Source organism: Puma concolor, chromosome C2 (genome assembly GCF_028749965.1).
Source record: "Puma concolor isolate L17-30 chromosome C2, mPumCon1.1.hap2, whole genome shotgun sequence".
Taxonomy (NCBI): Eukaryota; Metazoa; Chordata; class Mammalia; order Carnivora; family Felidae; genus Puma; species Puma concolor.
The window spans coordinates 38,791,828-38,818,922 of record NC_141675.1 but is presented as its reverse complement, the minus strand read 5'-3'; the positions used below and the strand labels follow the sequence as shown (position 1 = coordinate 38,818,922).

The following is a 27,095-nucleotide window of genomic DNA, read 5'->3' as shown; positions in this document are numbered from 1 at the left end:
TAGTGGGAGGGAAATAGAATATAATAGAATAAACATTAAAGAATAGGAACATAAGTTAATGCGTGTACAAATGGACACACAAGTATAACATAGATTTGGTTCAGTCATGTGTTAGTGATACCATCATCATACGCTTCACTTCCCTGTCATGATTTACAATGTTATCAAAGAAATCTTCAGTTCCATCATAGCTTTTAAATGATAGTGGTCCATTATTTAGACTGTATTTTTCAAAGCTTTGCTTGTTTACAGAGCAACGTCTCATTAACCAACTTTCGTGTCAGACTTTTTCCATAAAATACCAGAATGTAAGTAAATTGGAGCTTTGATAAAATGACAAGAATGGAAAGCCCAAGAAGCAGGAATGCAAATGTGATATTGAATACACTCAGACATCCTCATTTGGTATATAATGTATTTATACACTTCACATTACCTTTCTCTCTTGATTTCCTTTAATTCTACATCTTTTCTTTTAAATTATTAGGTATGTACTTGAGTTAGTTTTTACCCCTATAAAATTTTCCATTTAGCCTCAAACTACCACAGTAGGATGCAGATAAAATGTTTTATATCAGGTAACAATTGATAGTATTAATATGAATTGCACTTTGATGGAAATGACTTCGAAACAGCAAGGATCCTGTGCTTAGAGAAATTCAGAATGATCTTTATATATGAAACAAATTCTTCATAAAGTCTTGTCTTAAGCACATTCAAACTTCTTGTCCTAAAGCTATTTTATTTTCCGTTAAAAAACAATAAAATATTCTTAATGCAGTATTTGAAATAAATCACAGAACTTTGTTTCTCAAAATTCTAAAGAAAAAGAATAGACTCCTGCAGGATTATTTTGGAGGTTTCCATGTAAAAGAAAGAAGAATGGTTTCTTGACTAGAATCCAGATCTCCTCCTTTTTGCAGAATACATTAATATTGGTGGTGAAGAAAACCCAACCCTCAGACTCCAAGGATTAGCTTTGCTGTTAGCCAGGAAACAAAAGAGATCAAACGTATCAGGCTTTGCCCTACAGAAGCCAGTAAACAGGATTATCCACCAAATGACCACACATGTAGCTTACAAATAAAACCTCGGAGACCAACAGGGCAGAACTCTCTGGCAGTAGTAACTGTTTTGGGTTGGTAGCCCCATCCTAGGTTTAGGGTATGGCACTAACAAAGCACATGATAATGGAACCTATACCCCAGTGCAAACCTTTCCTGGGCTCCCCCCATATAGAAATGCTTCCAAATATCTCAACCACAGTACAGAAAGCTTTACACACCAGAGCAATACAGAACTTGTATTCCAGACAGCATTAGAAAGTGCCCTCAGCAAGGTGATTTCTACAGCTTCCAGATATTGGCTGCTAACATTCCAAACAATAATAGTCAGCTTTTATTGAGTACTTAATCTATGCCAGATACTATTTAACAAAATGCAAGTCATATAACCTCCCTGTGGCTCAGTTTTTGTTGTATAAAATGGGATAATAATAGTAGCTACCTCCGAGGGTGAGTAAGTCCTGGCAAACTGGCCTAGGGTTGGGCTGTTGGGTCGCAGAGCCAGACGCCAGGCCAGGCAGCCTAAGCCCAAGGCCTGTATGCTCAAGTAGCATATTCTTCTCTGGCCCTAAATAAATTAGCTTATTCCTGATGCCTGCAATCTGCCTTGATTAACAGGTCCTCTGGGGAAAAAGAGATGTGCTTTTATAACCAAGACAGGCCTGTTAAAAACAAACACAGGAAATCTTCATCCATCATGAGTGTGTTGACTTGCTTATGCAGCACAGAAATTTCTTGGTGCAGATTTTCTCTTTGACCTAGAACAGTTAAAGGTAAACAAGGTTAAACCCTGGTCCAAAGTAGCCAAGTGAGGAAGCTTGTCTTCCTCAACTATAGGAATTTGGAATTGTAGGAATTTGTCACCTATCTCCCAACCCCATCCAGGATCCCAAGTCAGCCTTTTGTCAGCCTCTTCCACATATCACACAAAAAATTAACACACTAACCTGTGTCCCTTGCAGAGTAAATAACAGCACAATGTCTCCACTATTATTATTTTTGTTAAAATTTTAACTTATATTTTTGGTTTATGACCCATCCCATTTTATGCCATGCTAGAATGCTTTCTTTATCATTTATACCCACTAACTATAAAATTTTTAATAACAACTATCAAAGGAATACACACAGATATAATGAGAGAACTGTCCTTAGGAGCATTTTTTAAATTTTAAACAATAACAGAGTTAAATACACCTGCTCACAGACGTTCTTTATTACTGAGTTAAGAAAATGTCCATATAATATAATGGAGGAATTCAGATAATTAAGTCTCCTCAGTACCTAGTTGTGTTCTGTTGGGTTTCCTTTCTAGTATCCAAAGTCTCATGCATGTTTACCAATTTGCCTCACTAGTATACTAATTTAGTAAGTCAGTTCACATAAACTGGAGATAAGACAGTGTGGGTACCAACCTTGCCTCCTTCTCTTACTAGCTGTGGGATTCTGAGCAATAGAGTCAGCCTCTCTATGCCTCAATTTTATCTGTAAAAGTGGAATAAGAATACCTACCTCTGTGGATTGTTATAAGGATTAAATGATGCAGGTATAAAGAATTTAGGGCACACAGTAAGTGCTCAACAAATGTTCCTATAGCAATACCCACATGACCAACTATGAGCCTTTTACTATCCAAACATTCTTTTACTGCTTGTGGCATATGTATACACACACATACATACATATAAATATTATTAATTAATTGTATTTGTGAAAGCATAGTTTACATGGGAAACAAAAAAAATAGTCTCTGGAGAACTTAGTTCATTTTTTAAAAAAAAATTTTAATGTTTACTTATTTTTGTGAGAGTGACACAGAGTGCAACCAGGGAAGGGGCAGAGAGAGAGGGAGACACAGAATCCAAAGCAGGCTCTAGTCTCCCAGCTGTCAGCATAGAGAACACGGGGCTCGAACTCACAAACTGAGATCATGACCTGGGCCGAAGATGGATGCTTAATTGACTGAGCCACCCAGGCACCCCAGGACCTTAGTTCATTTTAAGTAGTAACTAGATTAATCAATTTTGTAGGCAGCTCCTATTTATGCATTCAAAATGATAAAGAAAAATGCTCACAAAAATAATTACCATTATCCAACAGCTCAGAAAGTTTATTTCTAGAGCATGCTTCTATTTTCTTCTTAACATAAGCTTTGCTTACAATCTTACCTGATACTTAATTTGTACTGTCTTATCAATTTGTATAAAATTTATTATTTTACATTGATTTTTTACTAACTTAAATATTTTATATTAATTTGTATCAATTGACAGACCTCAGAAATACCTTCCATCGTGAAACATGGAAAACCAATTTACTCATTTGAATGTAGACTTATACTTTATATTTATGACCCTTAACCCCCATTTAAAATTATGTTCTATTTTCTGTAGTTTCTTCTAAAAACTGTTCCACAACTCCAGATATTTATTGCTCAAATCAATCTAGTTTGACATATTCTATTAAAGATATTGGATAACAGTCACAACCTATTGTTGTTGATCTAAAAATATCCTAGGTTTCTAACAAGTATATGAACTAGAAGCTCCTAAATTTGCTTTCAATGCTGTCGGGGTTCTTTATAATTTTTTAAAATTTTTTAATGTTCATTTATTTTTGAGAGAGAGAGAGACAGAGCATGAGTGGGGAGAGTCAGAGAGAGAGGGAGACACAGAATCCAAAGAAGGCTCCAGGCTCTGAGTTGTCAGCACAAAGCCTGAGGTGGGGCTCAAACCCACAAACCATGAGATCATGCCCTGAGCCAAAGTCAGATGCTTAACCAACTGAGCCACCCAGGCGCCCCATCATCTGGGTTCTTTAATATGCTTTCTTTCTGTGTATAGAATCTTCCTGCTTCCAGAGATAACAGCTTTATCGTCACACTGCCAGCTATCCTCCATTAGACATGTGCTTGTTTATCTTTTCCAAATGCTCTTGAGAACATCAGTATCAATAAACTTCACCTATTTATTAAGTTTACCAAACAATGAACATTCTGCTCTATTGGAAAGAATTTATTAGCCTGTTATCATAAAGTATGATCCAATAAAGTTATCTTACTTTAAGTAAGTCTGAAAAAAAGTGATTTTAAATTTAATAGATGAATCTTGCTATTCAAAAGTCTGTGGAGGGGGTCCCAGTTCTGGTCAAGATTGAGTAATAATATTTACTCCCTCATGTGTCTTTCACTAAATGTACTAAAAGCCCTGAACAGAATGCATGTAGCAGTTATCTAAGGGCTCTTAAAAGTAAATAGTAGCAGACAGATTGAGGAAGGCAAACAGAATTCAGAGTATGTACTATCAAACCAGCAGTGAATTTCCTATTTTTTTTTCTTCTCTGGAATATCTTGACCTAGACTCAAAAGCAGTACAAAGACCAGAATTATGCAACAAGGAAGAAGAACTGCAAGAGAAATGCTCTTTTCTGGGCACAAGGAACAGAGAAGGAACCCCTGTGGGTCAGAAGAATGGGGGAAATCCCATGGGTTTGTTTTTGTTGTTTATTTCATTCTGTTTCACCCCAATGCCAAGCAATTCTGAAGCAGCAGTGGTGGTGATGACAGTAGCGGTTGGACAGACCTCTAAAATTCCAAATAGAAAAACTGAGGTACTGAGACCTTGGGAAGAATTCCCATTGAATTTTTTTCTCTCTTAATCCTCTTACTGCTTGAGCTCCGATGTAGGCACAATATTATGGGAAAAATTATGGGAAACACGTAATATAGGGAAATTAAAGCCCTGTGGAAGAAATTGTAGAGTGGAGAGAGTACAAGAAAGTGATCCAATAAAATCATGTGTAAATTTTAGAGCTTATCTCCAAGTTGTGTATGCATATATCTGACCCTAAATAGCACACCAAAGGCTTTGAGAAATGAGCTACAATGTAGAGAATCACTCAAATTCCAGACTGGACACTGGATGGCACAGATCCAGTGCCTAGCACATACAGGACAGATCTGATTACACTGCAAAGACTTTGAAACAACTGACATTGAAAGCACCAGCAACAGAAGGCTGGTAAGGCTTGTGTCTCGGACCTAATGTGGTTCATTGACTGGTAAAACACAATATCAACATTCTCCATAGGAGAATCCTATGTCACGTAACCTATCTAGATCCAGGGTCACTTAACATAATATTCAAAACTTCCAGGATAAATCCAAAATTACTCAACATATGTAAAACAGAAAAATAATAATATCTCACAAGGGAAAAGACAATCAACAGATACTAATCCCAAGATCACACAGAATTTGGAATGAACGGATCAAGACTTTAAAGCAGCTACTCTACCAGGCTCCAGGAAGAGCAAACACAATGGAAACAAATGGAAAAATGGAAAAAAAATATCAGCAGAGAAATAGAAGGTATAGGAAAGAGAGAAATGTAAACTTTAGACCTGAAAACACAATAACAAAATGAAACATTCACTGGATTAGATTAACAGCAAATTAAAGGATGACAGATGAAAGAGTCTGTGAACTTGTAGATTATTAGAAATCATCCAATTTGTACAAAAATGAGAATAAAATTTTTCACCACCAGACTTGCTCTTACAAAAAAAGCCAAGAGATTGCTTCAGATGGAAGGGAAATTATATTAGAGGGAAACTTTGAACAATAGAAATGAAGAAAGAGCAACAAAAATGGTAAATATCTGTTTAATATAATAGAAAATATTTTTCCTCTTAATATATTTCAAATATACATGATTGTTATAAGAAAAATTTTAACATTGTCTTATGGAGTTTTAAAAAAGGGGAGTGGGTAAAGGGACCTGAAAGGTGGTAAGTTTTTTATATTCCACCTCAAATAATAAAATATTAGTTCAAAGTAGACTGTGAAAGATTTTATATTGTAATTTCTAGATCAACCACTAAAAAAATCTAAACAAAGAGATACAGTAAAAAATTAAATATATGATGTGGAGTACACAACACATTCAAATTTGTTTGAGTTGCTCCAAAGAAAGCAGGAGAACAAGAAGGAAAAAAGGAACAAACAGAAAACTAGTAATAAGATGGTAGATCTAAATCTTCACATATCAATAATTATATTCAATTTAAATGGTATGAAGACATCAATTAAAAAAAAGAGATCATCAAAGTAGATAAAAATTAGGCTCAACTATATGCTGATATGCTGTCTATAGGAAACACACTTTAAGTATAAAAATATAAGTAGGTTAAATATTTAAAAAGTGGAAAATATGTTAAAAAATATGTACTAGGCAAACACCAAACTACAGCTGGAGTGGTCATATTAATCTCAGACAAAATTGTCTTCAGAACAAGAAAATTTCTCAAGGATAAAGAAGACATTACAAAATGGTAGAAGAGTCAACTTACCAAGAAGATGACTATATAAAATGTGTATGCACCTAATAACATAGCCTTAAAATACATGAAGCAAAAGCAAGTATCTCCAAAAGGAAAAATAGGCAAATCCACACTTAGTTGAAAACTGTAATACTCCTCCCTAAGTAATTGGTATAACAAGTAGATAATCAACAATAAAATAGAAGAACTGAACAATACCATGAACCACTGAATTTAACTGACATTTACAGAACACTCCACCCAACAGCAGAACAATACATATTCTTTTCAAGTGCACAGCACTTGACACATGGTGCGGAGCCTGCTTGGGATTCTCTGTCTCCCTCTGTCTCTGCCCCTCTCCCTCTCGTTTTCTCTCTCTCTCTCTCTCTCTCAAAATAAAGAAATAAACATTAATTTAAAAAAAATAACTGGACGTTTTCAAATACTTAGAAATTAACACAATTCTAAACAATCTATGGTTCAAAGACAAAAACTCAAGGGAAATTAAAAAATATCTTGAAGTAAAGGAAAATAAAAATACAACATACCAAAACTTGTGGGATGCAGCTAAAATAGTGCTCAAAAATAAATTCGTTGCACTAAATGCTGATATTAGAAGACAAGGAAGTTCTCAAATCAACAATTTAATCTCTCATAATTAGAAGATTAAGAGAGCAAACTAAACCCAAAGCAAAGAAAAGGAAGGATAATAAAAGATTTGTGCAGAAATCAAAGAAATTGATAATAGAAGAATAGAGAAAAATCAGTAACCAAAATCTGGTTCTTTAAAAAGATAAATAACATTGATAAATTTTTAGTCAGTCTAACAAAAAGAAAGAGAAAAGATGCAAATCACCAATATCAAAAACGAAAGGAGGATATCAGGACAGATCTTAAAGAATATTTAGAGAATACTATGAACAACTCTATGAACATAAATTCAACAAAATAGGTGAAATGTAACAATCATTGACAACCTGCCAAAAACCATTCTGGAAGAAATACACTGATCTATCCTATATCCATTAAAGAAATAGAATTCATAGTTTAAAACCTTCTAAAAAAGAACACTACAGGCCCAGATGGTTTCACTGGCAAATTCTTCTTTGGAAGAGGATATAACACTAATTCTAAATAATCTCTTCCAAGATAGAAGAGGAAGAAACTTTTTCCAATTTATTTTAAGAGGGCAGGATTACTCAAATATCAAAGCCAGGCAATAACATCACAAGAAAGTTAAATTATAGACCAAAATCTTACATGACCATAGATGCAAAAGTTTGCAACAAAATATTAGCAAATCAAATCCAGCAATATGGGAAAAAAAAAAAACCTAAACATCTCAATTATATGAGATTGACCCTAGGAATGAAAAACAGGTCCAAAATTCTAATGTCAATCAATGAAACCTATCATATTAATAGGTTAAAGAAAAACATGATCATATCAATTGATGCAGGCAAAGCATTTAGCAAAAACAATTTTCACTCATGTTAAAAAAAAAAAACAATTCCTAGACAACTATGAATAGAAGGAAACATCCTTAAACTGGTAAAGATTCATCTACAAAAACCCATAGCTAACATCATATTTAATAATGAAAGACTGAATACTTTCTTCTGAATATCAGGAATGTGTCAAGAACATCCACTCACCACTTCTGTTCAACATTATATTGGTAATCCTAGTTGATGAAATAAGGCAATAAAAATCAGCAAGATTCATAAAGATTGGAAAGGAAGACATATAACCACCCAGTTGCAGACAGTATAATCATCTATGAAGAATGAAAGAATTTGCAAAAAAAAAAAAATCTTTTAGAAATAATAAATGAGTACGTATCAAGGTTCTAGGATACAAGATCAATACCCAAAAACCCTGTATCAATATATATATATATGTGTATATGCATGTGTATGTGCATATATATATATATATATATATATATATATATACACATACATATATATATGTGTGTGTGTGTGTGAGCAATTGGAAACAGAAATTTTTTAAATACTAACAATAGCTCTAAAAATTTTAAATATTTAGTAAAAAGAGCTAACAAGCCACATCCAGGATCTGTATACTGAAAACTACAAAATGCCAAGGAAAGAAATCAAGAAAGACCTAAATAAATGGAGAGCCATACTATGTTCATGGATTGAAGGACTCAATACAATTATGAATTCCCCATAAATTGGTCCATAAATTTAATGCAAACCTAATCAAAATTCCAGGTGACTACTTTGTAGATACAGATAAATTATTTTTGAGTTTAGAAAGAAAGGCAAAGGGACTAGAATAACTAAACCAAATTTGAAAAAGAAGAATTAAGATGTAAACTCCCACTGCTTGATTTTAAGACTTACTATAAAACTGCTGTAACCAAGTAATGTGGTATTGATGAAAGAAACAAGCAAGTCAACTACACAGAAAAACGTCCAAAAATAGACTCACACGAATATGACTCATTGATTTAGCAAAGTACAAAGGCAATTCAATGAAGTAGGGATAGTATTTTCAACACATGGTATGGGAATAATTGGGTATTTGTGGTAGGAAGAATTCTAAAATGCCTCCCAACATTTCCTGTCCCTTCTCACTCTGATGTGCATGCCTTGCATAATTACTGGAACTGCAAATATGATAGATTTTATTCCTAGGCTTAGTTTATATTATATGGTACAGTTGACTTTAAAATAGGTAGATTATCTGGGGAGTGTTTACATGAGCCTTTCTACATGTACAGCATGTTCTCTGGTCACAGAAGAGGAATTCAGAGAGTTAGAACACAAGAAGGATTTGATGCACTGCTGCTGCTTGAAGATGGTAGTAAGGAATGCAAGGCATGTGGGCAGCCTCTAAGTTCTGAGCATATTCCTGACAAAAAAGACGGCCATATGCATACAACCACAAAGTACTGAATTCCACCACCACCAAGAATGAACTTGGAAGCAGAGTTTACTCCAGAGCTTCCAGACAAGAATTCCGCCCAGCTCATATGTTGATTTTAGTCTTATGATACCCTGAGCAAAAGATCCAGTCACACCGTGCCAGACATCTGATCTACAGAACTGTGAACTAATAAATAGGTGTTATTTTCGGCCTCTAAGGTTGTGGTAATTTGTTACACAGCAATAGAAACTTAATATAATATCCAAACACTAAAAAAATGAATCTTGACTTAAACTTCAAACTTTGCACAAAAATTAACTCAAAATGGACGATAGATCAAAATGTAAAATATAAAACTTCTAGAAGGTGTAATAGAAAATCTTCATGAACTTGAATGAGGCAAAGGATTCTTAGCTATACTACTAACATCATGCATAAAAGAAAAAGATAAATTTGACTTCATTGAATTGAAATATATTTTGCTTTGCAAAAGACATTGTTAAGAGAATGAAAATACAAGTTACAGATTTGAAAAGAATTGCTGGTGGGACATTGCTAGAACATTACTTGGAACACTGCTGGTGGGAATGCAAAATGGTATGGCCAACTTGTAAATCACTGCAGCAGATTCTTATAAAGTTAAATATACAATCACCATATGACTCAGGATCCCCCTTCTAGACATTTGCCCTAGAGAATAAAATGGGGACAACAGCATTTGCCTCCGAAGATTAAATATGTGAACTTTAAATAACAAAATAGATGTTAATATCCTTTGAGCAGAACCTAGCACTCATTGAATAACCCTGCTTTACTCACAGCTTTTATTAAAAATGTCAGATGAATTTTAATAGCATTTTTAGCATATGTTGAAATAATCACAAAGGCTTTTCTTTTGTTTTTTTTTGTTTTTGTTTTTTTTTGGGGGGGGATGAGACAACTGAGTTTCAATTCTGACTTCTGCCAATTAGCTTTTGGGGGGGGGGCTTTAAAGAGTTTTTTGTTTTTTGTTTTTTAATTTACATCCAAATTAGTTAGCATATAGTGCAACAATGATTTCAGGAGTAGATTCCTTACTGCCCCTTACCCATTTAGCCCATCCCCCCTTCCCAGAACCCCTCCAGTAACCCTGTTTGCCCTCCATATTTATGAGTCTCTTATGTTTTGTCCCCCTCCCTGTTTTTATGTTATTTTTGCTTCCATTCCCTTATGTTCATCTGTTTTGTCTCTTAAAGTCCTCATGTGAGTGAAGTAATGTGGTATTTGTCTTTCTCTGGCTAATTTCACTTAGCATAATACCCTCTAGTTCCATCCACGTAGTTGCAAATGGCAAGATTTCATTCTATTTGATTGCCGAGTAATACTCCATTGTATATATATACCACTTCTTTATCCATTCATCCATCGATGGACGTTTGGGCTCTTTCCATACTTTGGCTATTGTTAATAGTGCTGCTATAAACATGGGGGTGCATGTGTCCCTTTGAAACAGCACACCTGTATCCCTTGGATAAATACCTAGTAGTGGCATTGCTGGGTTGTAGGGTAGTTCTATTTTTAGTTTTTTGAGGAACCTCCATACTATTTTCCAGAGTGGCTGCACCAGCTTGCATTGCCACCAACAATGCAAGAGAGATCCTCTTTCTCCGCATCCTCACCAACATATGTTGTTGCCTGAGTTGTTAATGTTAGCCGTTCTGACAGGTGTAAGGTGGTATCTCGTTGTGGTTTTGATTTGTATTTCCCTGATGATGAGTGATGTGGAGCATTTTTTCATGTGTCGGTTGGCCATCTGGATGTCTTCTTTGGAAAAGTGTCTATTCCTGTCTTTTGCCCATTTCTTCACTGGATTATTTGTTTTTTGGGTGTTGAGTTTGAGAAGTTCTTTATAGATTTTGGATACTAACCCTTTATCTGATATGTCATTTGCAAATATCTTCTCCCATTCTGTCAGTTGCCTTTTAGTTTTGCTGATTGTTTCCTTCGCTGTGCAGAAGCTTTTTATTTTGATGAGGTCCCAGTAGTTCATTTTTGCTTTTTTCCCCTTGCCTCCAGAGACGTGTTGAGTAAGAAGTTGCTGCGGCCAAGATCAAAGAGGTTTTTGCCTGCTTTCTCCTCGAGGATTTTGATGGCTTCCTGTCTTACATTGAAGTCTTTCAGACATTTTGAGTTTATTTTTGTGTCTGGTGTAAGAAAGTGGTCCAGGTTCATTCTTCTGTATGTCGCTGTCCAGTTTTTCCAGCACCACTTGTTGAAGAGACTGTCTTTATTCCACTGGATATTCTTTCCTGCTGTGTTTGTGGATCCATTTCTGGCTTCTCTATTCTGTTCCATTGATCTGAGTGTCTGTTCTTGTGCCAGTACCATTCTGTCTTGATGATTACAGCTTTGTAGTATAGCTTGAAGTCTGGGATTGTCATGCCTCCAACTTTGGTTTTCTTTTTCAAGATTGCTTTGGCTATTCAGGGTCTCTTCTGGTTCCATACAAATTTTAGGATTATTTGTTCTAGTTCTGTGAAGAATGCTGGTGTTATTTTGATAGGGATTGCATTGAATATGTAGATTTCTTTGGGTAGTATTGACATTTTAACAATATTTGTTCTTCCTATCCAGGAGCAGGGAATCTTCTTTCATTTTCTTGTGTCTCCTTCAATTTCTTTCATAAGCTTTCTATAGTTTTCAATGTATAGATTTTTCACCTCTTTGGTTAGATTTATTCCTAGGTATATTATGGTTTTTGGTGCAACTGTAAACGGGATCGATTCCTTGATTTCTCTTGCTGTCGCTTCATCGTTGGTTTATAGGAATGCAACCGATTTCTCTGCGTTGATTTTATATCCTGCAACTTTGCTGAATTCATGAATCAATTCTAGCAGTTTTTTGGTGAAATCTTTTGGGTTTTCCATACAGAGTATCATGTCATCTGTGAAGAGTGAAAGTTTGACCTCCTCCTGGCCGATTTGGATGCTTTTTATTTCTTTGTGTTGTCTGATTGCAGAGGCTAAGACGTCAAATACTATGGTGAATAACAGTGGTGAGAGTGGACATCCCTGTCTTGTTCCTGACCTTAGGGGGAGGAGTTTTTCCCCATTGAGGATGATATTAGTGTTGGATCCTTCATATATGGCTTTTATGATCTCGAGGTAATCGCTTCTCGGCCTTTTGGCTAAGATCAAGTGTATGATCTCGAGGTATGCTCCTTCTATCCTTACTTTCTTGAGGCTTTTTAATCAAGAAAGGATGGTGTATTTTGTCAAATGCTTTCTCTGCATCTATTGAGAGGATCATATGGTTCTTATCCTTTCTTTTATTGATGGGATGAATCACATTAATTCTTTTGTGGATATTGAACCAGCCCTGCATCCCAGGTATAAATCCCATTTGATTGTGGTGAATAATTTTTTTAATATATTGTTGTAGCTGGTTGGCTAATATCTTGTTGAAGATTTTTGCATCCATGGTCATAAGGGAAATTGGTCTATAGTTCTCCTTTTTAGTGGGGTCTCTGTCTGGTTTTGGAATCAGGGTAATGCTGGCTTCATAGACAGAGTTTGGAAGTTGCCCTTCCATTTCTATTTTTTGGAACAAGCTTCAAGAGAATTAGTGTTAACTCTTCCTTAAGTGTTTGGTAGAATTCCCCTGGAAAGCCATCTGACCCTGGACGCTTGTTTATTTGGCAGATGTTTGATTACCAATTCAATTTCCTTACTGGTTATGGGTCTGTTCAAATTTTCTATTTCTTCCTGTTTCAGTTTTGGTAGTGTATGTTTCTAGGAATTTGTCCATTTCTTCCAGATTGCCCATTTTATTGGCATATAATTGCTGACAATATTCTCTTATTATTGTTTTTATTTCTGCTGTGTTGGTTGTGATCTCTCCTCTTTCATTCTTGATTTTATTTATTTGGGTCCTTTCCTTTTTCTTTTTGATCACACTGGCTAGTGGCTTATCAATTTTGTTAATTCTTTCAAAGAACCAGCTTCTGGTTTCATTGATCTGTTCTGTGTTTTTTTTTGTTTGTTTGTTTTGATAGCATTAATTTCTGCCCTAATCTTTATTATTTCCTGTCTTCTTGTGTTTTGGGGTTGTATTTGCTGTTCTTTTTCCAGCTCTTTAAGGCATAAGGTTAGGTTGTGTACCTGAGATCTTTCTTCCTTCTTTAGGAAGGCCTGGATTGCTATATACTTTCCTCTTATGACCACCTTTGCTGCATTCCAGAGGTTTTGGATTGTGGAGTTATCATTTTCATTGACTTCCATATACTTTTTAATTTCCTCTTTAACTGCTTGGTTAGCTCATTCATTCTTTAGTAGGATGTTCTTCAGTCTTCAAGTATTTGTTACCTTACCAAATTTTTTCTTGTGGCTGATTTCAAGTTTCATAGCGTTGTGGTATGACAATATGCATGGTATGATCTCGACCTTTTTGTACTCATTGAGGGCTGATTTGTGTCCCAGTATGTGGCCTGTTCTGGAGAACGTACCATGTGCACTGGAGAAGAATGTATATTCTGCTGCTTTAGGATGAAATGTTCTGAATATATCTGTTAAGTCCATCTGGTCCAGTGTGTCATTCAAAGCCATTGTTTCCTTGTTGATTTGTTGATTAGATGATCTGTCCATTGCTGTGAGTGGGGTGTTGAAGTCTCCCACTATTATGGTATTACTATCAATGAGTTTCTTCATGCTTGTGATTAATTGATTTATATATTTGGGTACTTTCACATTTGGTGCATAAATGTTTCCCATTGTTAGGTCTTCTTGATGGATAGACCCCTTGATTATGATATAATGCCCTTCTGCATCTCTTGATACAGCCTTTATTTTAAAGTCTAGATTGTCTGGTATAAGTATGGCTACTCCGGCTTTCTTTTGTTGGCCGTTAGCATGATAGAGGGTTCTCCATCCCCTTATTTTCAATCTGAAGGTGTCTTTAGGTCTCAAGTGGGTCTCTTGTAAACAGCATATAGATGGATCTTGTTTTCTTATCCATTCTGTTACCCTATGTCTTTTGATTGGAGCATTGAGTCCACTGACATTTAGAGTGAGTACTGAAAGATATGAAATCATTGCCTTAATGATTTGTGTAGAGGTGGAGTTTCTGGTGGTGTTCTCTGGTCCTTTCTAATCTTTGTTGCTTTTGGTATTTATTTGTTTGTTTGTTTAGTTAGTTATTTATATTTTCATCTTTTCTCCCCTCAGAGAGCCCCCCCCTTAAAATTTCTTGCAGGGCTGGTTCAGTGGTCACAAACTCCTTTAATTTCTGTTTGTCTGGGAAACTTTTTATCTCTCCTATTTTGAATGACAGCCTTGCTGGATAAAGAATTCTTGGCTGCATATTTTTCTGATTCAGCACATTGAATATATCCTGCCACTCCTTTCTGGCCTGCCAAGTTTCTGTGGATAGGTCTACTGCAAACCTGATCTGTCTTCCCTTGTAGGTTAGGGACTTTTTTTCCCTTGCTGCTTTCATGATTCTCTCCTTGCCTGAGTATTTTGTGAATTTGACTATGATATGCCTTGTTGATGGTCAGTTTTTGTTGAACCTAATGGGGGTCCTCTGTGGTTCTTGGATTTTGATGTCTGTGTCTTTCCCCGGGTTAGGAAAGTTTTCCACTATGATTTGCCCACATAACCCTTCTACCCCTATTTCTCTCTCTTCCGGGACCCCTATGATTCAGATGTTGTTCTTTTTAACAAGTCACGATTTTTTAAATTCTTAAATCATGCTCTTTTGCCTTCATCTCCCTCTTTTTTTCTGCTTCATTATTCTCTATAAGTTTGTCCTCTATATTGCTGATTCTCTGTTCTGCCTCATCCATCCTTGCTGCCATGGCATCCATCCGTGATTGCATCTCTGTTATAGCATTTTTAATTTCATTCTGGCTATTTTTTTACTTCTTTTATCTCTGCAGAAAGGGATTCTAATCTGTTTTTTACTCTAGCTAGTATTCTTATGTCGTGATTCTAAATTCTGGTTCAGACATCTTGCTTGTATCTGTGTTGGTTAAATCCCTGGCTGTTGTTTCTTGTGCTCTTTCTTTTGGAGTGAATTCCTTAGTTTTGTAATTTTGAAGGGAGAAAGGGAATTAATGAGGTAGAAAAATTAAAATTAAAAAAATTAAAATTTAAAAAATATTAAAATGAAAAATACACACACACACACAAAATCAAATAAACGATGCTAGATCCTAGGTGTGTTTTGGTCTGGGTATTGAAAGTGGTTTGACAGAGGAAAAAAAGGGGGAGGGAGAAAAAAAAAGGAAATTGTTGGAAAATTTCAAAAAATGAATACACTGAAGTAGACTAAAATGAGGTGATGGGAGTAAAATAGAATTTGAAAGAAATTATACAAAAGTAAAGAATATAGTAGAAAAAATTAAAGAAAAATATTTTTAATAAAAATTAAAACTAAAAATGAATTTTTCTGTATTCAAGAAAAAGAAAAGAAATGAAAAAGAAAAAAGAGGAAAAAAGGAAGTAAATCATTTGAAAATTTGTATAAGTGAATACACTGTCATAGACTAAAATAAAATGATGGACATGAAATAGAATTTGAGAAAATATACACAAAAGCAAAATATGTAGTAAAAAAATTAAATATATTTTTAATAGAAATGGAAAGTAAAAATGAAGTTTTTCTTTTTCTGCATTCAAGAAAAAGAACTAAGAAGAGAAAAAATAAAAAGGAAAAAAAGGAAATGGTTTTAAAATTTGAAAAAGTGAATACACTAAGTAGACTAAAATAAAGTGATGGAAGTATATTTGAAAAAGTTACACTAAAGTAAAAAATATAGTAAAAAATTAAATAAAAATTTTTAATAAAAATTGAAAATAAAAATGATTTTTTTCTCTTCTGTGTTCAAGAAAAAAGAAGTGAAAGAGAAAAAAAGGAAAATTGAATAGATGGACTTGCTATCAGATTGAAATAGGACTGAAATTACTTCGTTTTCCCCTAGAAGTCAGGCTATGAAGCGCTTCATAGTCCATAAACTAAGTAGGCGGTGAGATTTGTGTTCTTGAAGAGGGAGGTTGGCCCAGGTGGGCGGGGCTCAGTGTAACGGCCCTGCTCTCCACTAGATGGCGCTGCTAGCCTACTGAGGTGGATTGGGGTGGTGCTTGTAGTTGTGTGTGTGCGCGCGCATGCGCAGGGAAGGTGAAAATGGCGTCACTCATCTACCTGATCAGCAATCGCAGTTCTCCATGATCAGCAATCCTGCACCCGTCCTCTGTCTTCAGGTTTAATCCACTACCCGCTTTTTCACTCTCCGTAACTAGGCCCCAGGCAGTACCTCTGTCCCGAGTCTTGCCTCAGATGCGGCTATTTTCCCTGGCCCCTTACTTTTAAAGGACTGCATCTTTGACCCGTTCTGCCCCTCTGTGGGAGGGTCTTACCGAGCAATGGCCAAATGAGCAATGGCTGAATGTCAGCTGCACCCAGGAGTTCTTGCTGGACCTTGCTGCTGTCTGTGCCCCGAGACTGCGGCCAGGTGCCTGCCCGCCCCAGAAAAAGTTCGCAAGATAGTGTAGCAGCAGCTTTTCAGGGATTACGGAAAATCACAACACACATCTGGCACCAGGCTTCACCCTTAAGGACCTTGTTCCAGCACCAGCGAATGTGGCCGCTTTCTGGGGTCTGCTGGGCCCAGGTTGCCTCACAGCCTCTACCAAATGTCCTTCCAGCAGTGGAACCGCTTTCCCCATGTGGCCATGAAACTCCTGGACCCCACTCTTCCTGGGGATTCACCCTTCCCACCAGAGCACCGCCAGGTATTGAGCTGCGGAGTTGCAGACTTTGCACTCCCCTTGTTTACCGTCTTAATGGAATTTAAACCCTCTCCTTTCTCCTTTCTCCCTTTTTAGTTTAGTCCCTGCGGCTGTTTCCAATTTTCCACTTTCTCTCCAGCTGCTTTTGGTGAGGGGTGCTTTTCCCATATTCTTCCCCCCGCCGCCGTCTCCGTCCTCTCTCTGCCTGCAAAAGCACCTCCCTTCCCGTAGCTTCTCTCGCTCCCCAAGTTCACCTCTCCGCACCGCATAACTGCCGAATTCTGTCCAAAGTTTTTTCTTCTATTTTATTGATGTGATGAAACATATTGATAGATATTCTGATAATTAAAAATCCTTATATTCTCAGAAAAGCCGTTTTTTCTACAATTTTATATCTATAATAATTACTGAAATTAATCTATAGTTTTTCTCTTTGGGGGAGAGAAGACTGTCTTTATTAGGTTTAGATATTAATAAGACTATGGTATATTCATGACATTAGCTGAAGACTTTTCTATTTTTTATGGTCTAAAATAACATAAAAATGATCAAATCTTAAAAAAAAAATTTTTTTTTAATGTTTGTTTCTTTTTGAGAGAAAGAGACAGGGCATGAGCAGGGGAGGGGCAGAGAGAGAGGGAGACACAGAATCCAAAGTAGACTCCAGGCTCTGAGCTATCAGCACAGAGCCTGATGCAGGGCTGAAAATCACAAACAGTGAGATCATGACCTGAGCCAAAGTCGGAGGCTTAAACAACTGAGCCACCCAGGCACCCCAAAAATGGTCAAGTCGTTAAAGACTAGTTAGGAGTCAGCTGTAAAACCATCTGGTTCCTGGAGTCATTTTAATAGTAGGTCTATAATCACGTTTCCAGGGTCTCCTCTGGTAATTGGTATATTCAAATGTAAAATTATCATTTTGTAGTTCAAAAATGGTAAAGTATTGGTGATTTTACATGGTTCAACGAATAGTAAAATAAATATCCATATATCTTTCAGCTAGTTTTACACATTAATAATTTTTCCATCTTGTTTTTTCATACTTCTCTGCATGTACATATAGATCACATATATTAAATATGTAAGTGCTTTTTATTTATTCTTTTATTTTTTCACTGAATCGGATGTAAGGACAGCCATCATACACCTCTTACCCAAATACTGAAGCATACATCTTTGACATTCTCTTAACCAAAATACCATTACTATGCTTAAAAATACTTATTAAAAAAAAACGATGAATAGTTTTTATCATGTCAGTATATATTCAGATATCCCCAGTTATTGCAAGAAAATAAATACTGCATAGATATTTTTAAATTCAAGATCCAATCAAAGTTATACACTGCATTTGGTTAAAAAAATTTTTGTAGTTTCTTTAAATCAGCTTCTTTTTTATTTTTCATGACATTGATTTTTAGAAGAAACCAGGTCAATTGTTATGTACACTATTCCACATTCTGGACTTGTTTGTTTCTACATAGCATCAGTTAATGTATTTTTCTCTCTGCTACATTTACTGTAAACTGGAAATTATGTTCAGGCCTGAAATTCAGGTTGAACATTTTTGGCAAGAATATTCATGGATGATGTTATATGCTCAATAGTGTGTATTTCATGTCAGCAGACATATAAGGTCAGACTGTCCCACTATTGATGATACCAAGTTTGTTCATATGATTATGGTGGTAACGTCTACTATAAAGGTACAGTTTTACCTTGGTAACTAGTTTTTAACCTACGGGGTAATACTTGACCACTGTGTGAATATCTTGTTTCCAGCAATCTTTTACCTACTGTTTTTAACATCTGTCAATGATCCTTGCCCGAATCAGTGATTATATTTGAGGTGATTCATTTTTTGTTTCTCTTTGATAGATAATTTTTTGAAAGTTTCTTAGTTTACCCAACAATTACAATTTTTGGTTACCTTTTTATTATTTATTCCTAATTTATCAAATTATGAGGCTGTGAACTGTAGTGATTCTACTTTTGAAATATAAGATTTTCTTTGTGATCAAGTACATAACTGATTAGGGTGTATGTTCCATGGACATGAAAAAAAATGTATATTTGCTACTTTTGAGGAAAAAATTTATGTGTGTGTGTGTATTAACTTGAGTTTATTGATTATGTTACTCAAATTCTCTATATCCTTACCTATACTTTTAATAGATGTCATATTCCAAATAAGGTACCTTAGATTTCCCAGTATAATTTTGTGTGTCTATTAAATTGAGTTTATTGATTATGTTGCTCAAGTTCTCTATAATCTTACCTATATTTTTACTAGATGTCAGATTCTGAATAAGGTAAATTAGATTTCCCACTATAATTTTATTTGTAATCAAGGTCTTGCATTCTTATTTTCTCTAGTCTTTTATGTGTATCTGATGTGTGTGATATATCATTTTATGACAGTTAAAAAATCTTCAAATTGTCTGCTATATTTTTCTCATCCCAGAAATAAAACTTAAAATCCTCATATTCTTCTTAACATGTTCATGCTCCTTTTCTTTCTTCTAGTCCTGGTAATGTAGAATCCTAAAACAAAGAGTGAAAGCAATATATAAAAGTCATTTTTATAAGCACTGAACAGTGGGACTTCCTCTCTTTCCCCCCATTTTATTTTGGTTATAAGTGAGCAGTGAGCTAGTGTTGCTTGAAATAGATTTCCATGTTTTAATCAACATAATTTAATTCCCCGGGGTCCTTAACTTCTCTTCAGAAAATAAAGTCTTAGTTTTTTTTTTTTAATCTATTATAATCTTTTACCTGCTAGTATGCATTTTAAACCTTAATGAAATGGTTTAAGAAAAATTACTGTGTACAATCCAGAGTTGCAATAAAACTCCCATTTTGCATCCACCCTAAAGATCAGTTGCATAGCCAAAATATGGGATTTTAGCTGGAGATTTTAAAAATAATTGCCAGATTGTATCATACAGAATCACTCTGAAGAAATTGCTTAAGACAGGGAATTGCCCATTAGAGGCAAAATATGCTTTAATGCAGGTTTCATTGTACTGAGTACAAGGAATGTTTGGAAAAACATTAGCTTTTTTTTTTTTTTTTTTTTTTTTAGTGGGTAGAGTGTTCCACCCAACCTAGTGCTGGGTTTGTAAAGTAAAATATAATTGGCCTGTAGTGAGGCAGCACCCATATTTGGAGATGATGGTACAAAAGCATCTCAACAGCTGGCTTTTCAGTGACACTGGCTACTTTTTTCTTATATTTTCCAAGCTTCAATTTGTACATTAAGGGTCACCTGATGTCCCCTTGAGCCTCTTTATCTCTATTTCTCCTCAAGCACAGCACCCACACATGAGTTCCCACCAAGCAAACTATCCCTTAGTTTGGAAAACTGCAGCTGAAATGCTGGAAATGGATATGTTCAGCCCATTCTGGGGCCACCTGCCCCTCTGGTGTGGCCCTCCCAAAGTTCTGCCACAGAGTAGCGTGGCCTGCAGTATTTGTCCATGCAGGTTGTAGTTTATTACAGTCTAGTCATCAAAATAATCTCATCCTTTTGTTTCTTTAATATATTGTCTTTATGGGTCTATTTATGTTTGTACAGCAGTCTTGTTATTTCAGTGGGATTCTCAAAGAAAGGGAGAAAGTGCAGTAAAACTTTCAATTATGAGTAACTTGTTCTGAGAGTGTTTTGCAAGACAAGCAGACATTTCTAATAAATTTTAACTTGATAAATGATCGATGTCTTGCAATACGAGTAGTACATGATGCCAAATGTCACATGATCACAACTGAGCCAATGGTAAATGAAATTCGCTTTGATAAACAAGTACTTTGGATTACAAGCATGTTTCCAGAACAAATTATGCTCTCAAACCAAGGTTTTATTCTAAATGTGTTCGAAACAGTAATTTTATTTTTCATTAGCCAATACCAGAAATTTAAACAGGTGTTTAATTTTATGAGTATAAACTAATATGTGTTTACTATATAAAATTTAAAAACTAAAAAATTGTTTAAAAAATAAAATTCACTTGGTGTCTTTTTACAGAGATGATTACTGTTAACATTTTAGTACATTTCCAAAGACATTTTTGGCAATCAATCTTTTTTACAAAATTCAGGTCTGTTACTTTTTAACTCAAAAATACAGCATGATAGCTTTCTAATTTTATTAGATATCTGTTGAAATTTTATTTTAAATGACTGAATAGTAAAATCATATGAATATACCACAATTATTTATCTAAATTGGTTTTAGAATATATTAAATTAGAATTAAATTAGAATTATCTTAAACTATCATAAATTATACTATGATTATTACATACATATATACCTGTTTGTGTTTCTGATTATTTTCTTAGAGTAGATCCTTAAAAATGGGATTAAAGAGTCAAGGGGTAGAATATTTTTCAAAGTTTAAAATGTATTTTGCCTAATTGCTTTCTAGTAAGAGTGAGTTAAACACTGGCAACGTAATTTGTTCTTTTCTTGGTGACTTTCTGTCCTGTTTCTTATAGTCCAGAATTATTGGATGTTTTTGAAGATGCCTAACAGATTTCTAAAACTTTGTTGTAATTCCAGAAACTCCTTTCTTCTAGGTCTTCAGGAAGATGTTTCTTTTTCTTTATTGTATAGAATATCTTGATAAACTCTGTGCTACTTTTCTTGTCTTTGCTAGTATTTTAATAAGGAGAAATCTCTCTAGACTCAATATTTGCCAACAGACAGGTGTGTGAATTGCCCTTGGCTCCCACAATGTCCATCTGGTTGTTCATCACATTCTTTTCTTGGAGCCATAGCTAGCAAGTCAATTTGCAACATTTATAACCCAGGCCCTAGGATCAAGCAAATATTCATCTTTGAAGCTATGCCATATGTGTGAGGAATTCTCTGTTGTCCTCACTGTTGGTTTTCAGGCCCTTTGAGCCAATGTAGCATACTGTATTCCTGGCATCTCTTTACCTTCATCCTTGGCTACAACTCTACATATGGGACATATACTCTCCACAGAATGCAATGTGCTATTGGAAATACCGACTTCTGTCCCCCATCTTTTCCTTCATTCATTCACATTCATTCAACAAATATTTATTGAGCTTCTACTCTGTGCCAGCAACCAGTAAGACATAGAACAGAAGAGACAAAAGTCCCTGCCTTTGTGTAGCTGACACAACAGTCTCAACTCCCACCTTCTACTACTGCCCTATGACGCTTTGCCATAGGTTTTTTGGGGACTAAGAACAAAGTATATTTCTGCTGTCTTGCAGGCAAGCAAGGATGTGATATTCCATGAAGTGGGGATAGGATGCTGGTTGTTTTTCACAAAATAGCTCTATAAGCCTTATGATTATTAAAAACTCTTAGGATATTGTAACATTCATTTGCCCATTATTTTGGGTTTTCAATGGTATTGGAATTGTTTGCCTTTTCTGGGCATTCAAAAGCATTTGAGTAGGAATTTAGCAGAGGCACCATTAGGGACTACTAATTGGAAACCATTTTATTTTTATTTTTTTTTTTTAAGAATTTTTTTTTCCAATGTTTATTTATTTTTGGGACAGAGAGAGACAGAGCATGAACGGGGGAGGGGCAGAGAGAGAGGGAGACACAGAATCGGAAACAGGCTCCAGGCTCTGAACCATCAGCCCAGAGCCCGACGCGGGGCTCGAACTCACGGACCGCGAGATCGTGACCTGGCTAAAGTCGGACGCTTAACCGACTGCGCCACCCAGGCGCCCCTGGAAACCATTTTAAACAGAAGTCACACAGGGCATTTGTAAACTAGGACTTTTGCTGTTTCCTTTTTCAAGGTAAACTTTGAGGTGATGGTTTTTGGAGAATTTTTTTGTTGGCAACAAAAAAACACAAAGCTGTAGGAGTAAATGTATTTTGTAAAGGTATTGATGTATGTTGATAGTATAGTTTTGATTTTTTTGTTTTACTTAATATTTCTACCTCCAATCCTCATTTGGCTAGGATTGTGTTTTGTTTTGTTTTGTTTTGTTTCAGTCACTGAGCCGAATCCCTAGTCTGTGTAACTCAGGACACCAAGGTGAAATGGAAATCTGGCCTATATTTATATCTTACAACGAACTTCTCATTGCATTGTTCATTGTGTCCTATTACTTCTAATACATGCTATAAAAATAAAAAACATCATCATAATTTTGGCTTCTTCCAAGAGTATTTGCAATAATAGGTGGGGTTTGGGGGGAGATACTTTCAAGTGACACACATCAAATGGAAATAGGAAGGCAGACTGTTGCTGATCATGACATTCAACACATGTATCTCTAGGAGTCACTTGGTCACAAATACACCCCTCCTCCAAACATACATGCATGTGAGTCCATACACCAATGTACTTGTGCACATTCATACACACACACACACACACACACACACACACACACACACACACACAGAGTTCAGCTATATTGAAATACTTCTATTTCCCCCAAACAGGCCACACTACCTCCTCTGTACAGGGCTTCTCTCTCTACCAGGACAGCCTTCCCCTCTCATTACCTAGATGAGTACTATGTGCCTTTCATGCCTCAGACTAAGAATCAGTCATCCTCTCTGAGAATGATGAGAATGTCTCATCAGCAGCATCCTACCATCCAGGTAAAATAGGTTCTTCCCTGCTTTGTGCTCCCACCGCAGTCGCCATACTTCCTTTCCTAATAGACCATACCTCGCAGAAGTAACTCATGATTCACTGATATATCTGAATGACAGCTCTCTACCTTAGAGTGTGAGACCACTGAGGGCAATGTCTGGGTCTCTTCTTCCCTTTGTCTCACAGCTCTGAGCATAACACTTCATATGCAGTAGGCTTTCAGGGACTTTGGGGGCAGCCCAGCAATTATCCTAAAATTCCCTAGCCCATCAACATTCCAATTCTACCAGATAATTTCATTCTCACCTTGTCTCCTCCCCTTCTGTCAAGCACCTGTTACCTTTTCCCCAGCTTTCTCTTTCAGCTGATGATCTCCCCCATTCACTAAGAGAATAGAAGCAATAAAAAGATAGCTTCCACAAGTTCTCCATAAACCTACCTTCCAGTATCAGTGTCCTTAAGTTCCACCTTCCATTATATCAAGAGGAACAAACTGACCTTACTCCAGTTAAGGCCCATCCTTCTATTCATGTGGTAGTCACATCCTCCCTCACTTATTGGAAGACATCACTCCAATGTTGTCTCTCTTCTCTCTCATATCATCATTTTGTCCTCTTCACTGAACAATTTTAAAACCTAGTTTAATTACTTTCATCTTTAATAATAAAAATAAAAAACCTTTCTTGCTTGCACATCCCTCTCCAGCCACAGCCTCATTCCTTGCTGTCCTTTAAGGCAAAACCTCTCAAAATAGTTTCAGCTCACAGTGTCTACAACTCCTCTCCTTTCAATCTCTCTTGAACCTACTATGAATAGGTAGTAGCCCCCATCATTCTGCCCCCAAAACTATTCTTATTAGTCTTGATGCCCCCCATGTTGCTAAATGCAATGGTCAAGCCTCATTTTTAATTTTTATTGGACTGTCAACAATATTGAATTCAATTGCCCCTCCATCTTACTTGAAACCTCAGTCTTCACTTGGACTCCAGGACATATTCCAATTTCCCTAATACCTTCCTGGCCAATACTTGGCTAGTGTGTAAGTCAAGTTTTCACTGCAAAAATAATAGCCCAAATATCTAAATGATTTGCATTCACAAAGATATGTTTCTTTTTCAAATTATGTTAAGGCTAGGGGTCAGCTAGAGGGATGCTTATCTCTACTGGGCTCTCATCTGTGGCTCAGGTTGGTTCAACTCCTCTTGACTGCAGGTTGGCTGGGGCTCTGCCATCTGTTTTCTCATTCTAAGACCCAGACTAAGGGAGCAGCCCTACCTGGAACATGCTGTTCTCTCATGGAAAAGGAAAGGAGCAAGGAGCTGAAACTCCCAAAGTTTCTAAAAACTTCTACTTGCTCATGGTGTGTATCATATCTACTCACATGCCATTGGCCAAGGTAGATCTGTGAGTCCCATTTCCTGTGAGAAAGGAATAACACAGAGAAGGTTTGTCCCTCATCATAAGCCCATGAGATGGAGTTCAGTGAGACCATCGGCAAGACTGCTGCATGTCCCCAGAAGACTGAAAGATTCAAGGGGCAGACCTGGGTCTGAGAAATTCAGAAGCTGGCTAAAGTAGCCTGGAACAGAGTGAGATCCACAGTTTGGGAATTTGATACATTCCCACCAAAAACATACCTAAGGAGTACGTTTCTTATTAATTGTGTGATGTAATAGAGAAAGCCTATATGGAGTTGTCTCTTAGACCCTGCCCTAGAATGTCACCTGGAGAGGTGAGGAAGTCACAGCAGAAGAAAGCCAGGTCTGTACAGTCAGATGTTCAGGGCCAAGGAAGAAGTGGATGAAACACAATCCATGTCAGGAACTTACAAATTAGTCCCAGCCATGGATGGGCCTCTGAAGAGCCCTAACAAACGTTTCCAATATCTGCCATAACCAAAGGGAAACAATGCCATAGTTATGCCACACAAACATAACCTTTCTTCCCCATTTGCCCCTCCTCCTTCTCCTGTTCCTTATCCTTGGAGAGAGAGACCAGCCTGTAAGTAGGAGTAGGATGGGAAATAAAAGGAGGATAGAAAGAAGGACTTGACCCTTGCAGCAGGCCCAAACTGTGGTCTCACTCTGAGAATTTCATATTCACATTCTGGTGTTATTCATGTAACTAAACATATTTATTACTGAACTGAGACCACTTCTGTGATTACAAGTGACCAGAGGACTCTTGTAAGCTGTCTGAGATTAATAAAAAGTCATAGGAGTCTGTAGAAGCAAGTGTGTACATATGTGTATATTGGGGCCAAGGGGAGGTGTGATAAAGTTCTTTTCTTTTGCACTCCATGAGCCACATTTACTCCATGAGTAATGGCCTACTCCATGTAGGCCTCCGGGCTAGGCCCTGGGCCGACTGCATCCATCTGCCTGGTTTCTCCATCCTAAGAAGTTGCATCACAGTTTTGTGGAAACTAGACAACTTCATTAGCATCCTTGCCCATGAGGATCTGGGAGTTTACAAATGGTTGGCCTCACATTTGACCCTGTTTACGTAAAGGAAATCTAGACATCTGGCCAATTCAAGACCAAAGAATTTTGTGGCTGGGGTGTTGTGCTTCATTTCCTTTTTCATTTATAAACGCAGTTGGAGCTGATTCCAAAGTGTTTTTAGGAAGTTAGTAAAAACATCTAAGCATAACTACTACTGTTTTATGAAATTTCATCTATTGTTTTGACCTTGCCTGTGCTTTAAATACGGAAATAAAAAGCTCAGTGTGGCTGTGGGGGTGTAGAGGGGAGTTATGTCATTACAGCACCTACTTCAAGTCAGGAAACTCCAAGCCAGCAGTCCATTTCCTACTTTATTAAGCCAAGGAATGCTATCGAGTGTGTGACTAAGGGTAACATGACTCAGGTTAAGAACTGGGTCTATGGAATTTGTTTCCTGGCCAAGAGAACTACAATTCAATTGCTGCTGGAGTTAAGTGGAAAATATATACTTTTGCCTTCATTAGAGCTATTGTTACTCATAAAGACTTGTTGAGAACATAAGATCAAACTTAAACATGATAGCATGAATTCTAGTTATTGGAAACTAAACGAACCCTTGGGAATCTTGCCTTCCATTCCCAGTTTTACCCATGCTCTGTGTCTGACCTTGGACATCACAGCTCAGTCCTTATGCTTGAAAGAGAGACTACTGCTTATTAACACTCCGTATCAGGCAAATAACAAATGCTCTTTTAGACACAGGTTTGACTAATGTGATTTCTCACCTGTGAAGTTATTTATTTAATTCTTCATTTCTTAAAATGGTACCATTCACAGAAAGCACCTCAGGGTACAAGCAGTACATTAGGACAGTAATTAAGATAGATAAAGCATTACAAAGCAGCAATTAAAAGAGCAGCAAATGAGGTTATGTCTTAAAATACTATTATGCTTAAAACCTTAAAACAATGCCCATCTCATCAGTATAGCAGGTGCATGTATA

The 27,095-nt window shown here is 36.4% G+C and overlaps 1 protein-coding gene and 1 pseudogene across 15 annotated transcripts in view; both read left to right on the top strand.

Annotated features, from left to right (window-relative positions):
• SLC9A9 (solute carrier family 9 member A9) overlaps positions 1 to 27,095 on the top strand; it is a 743,317-nt gene that overhangs the window by 520,920 nt on the left and 195,302 nt on the right. The gene's annotated exons all lie outside the window — the stretch shown is intronic.
• Positions 12,428 to 12,579, top strand: LOC112850639 (U2 spliceosomal RNA; annotated as a pseudogene).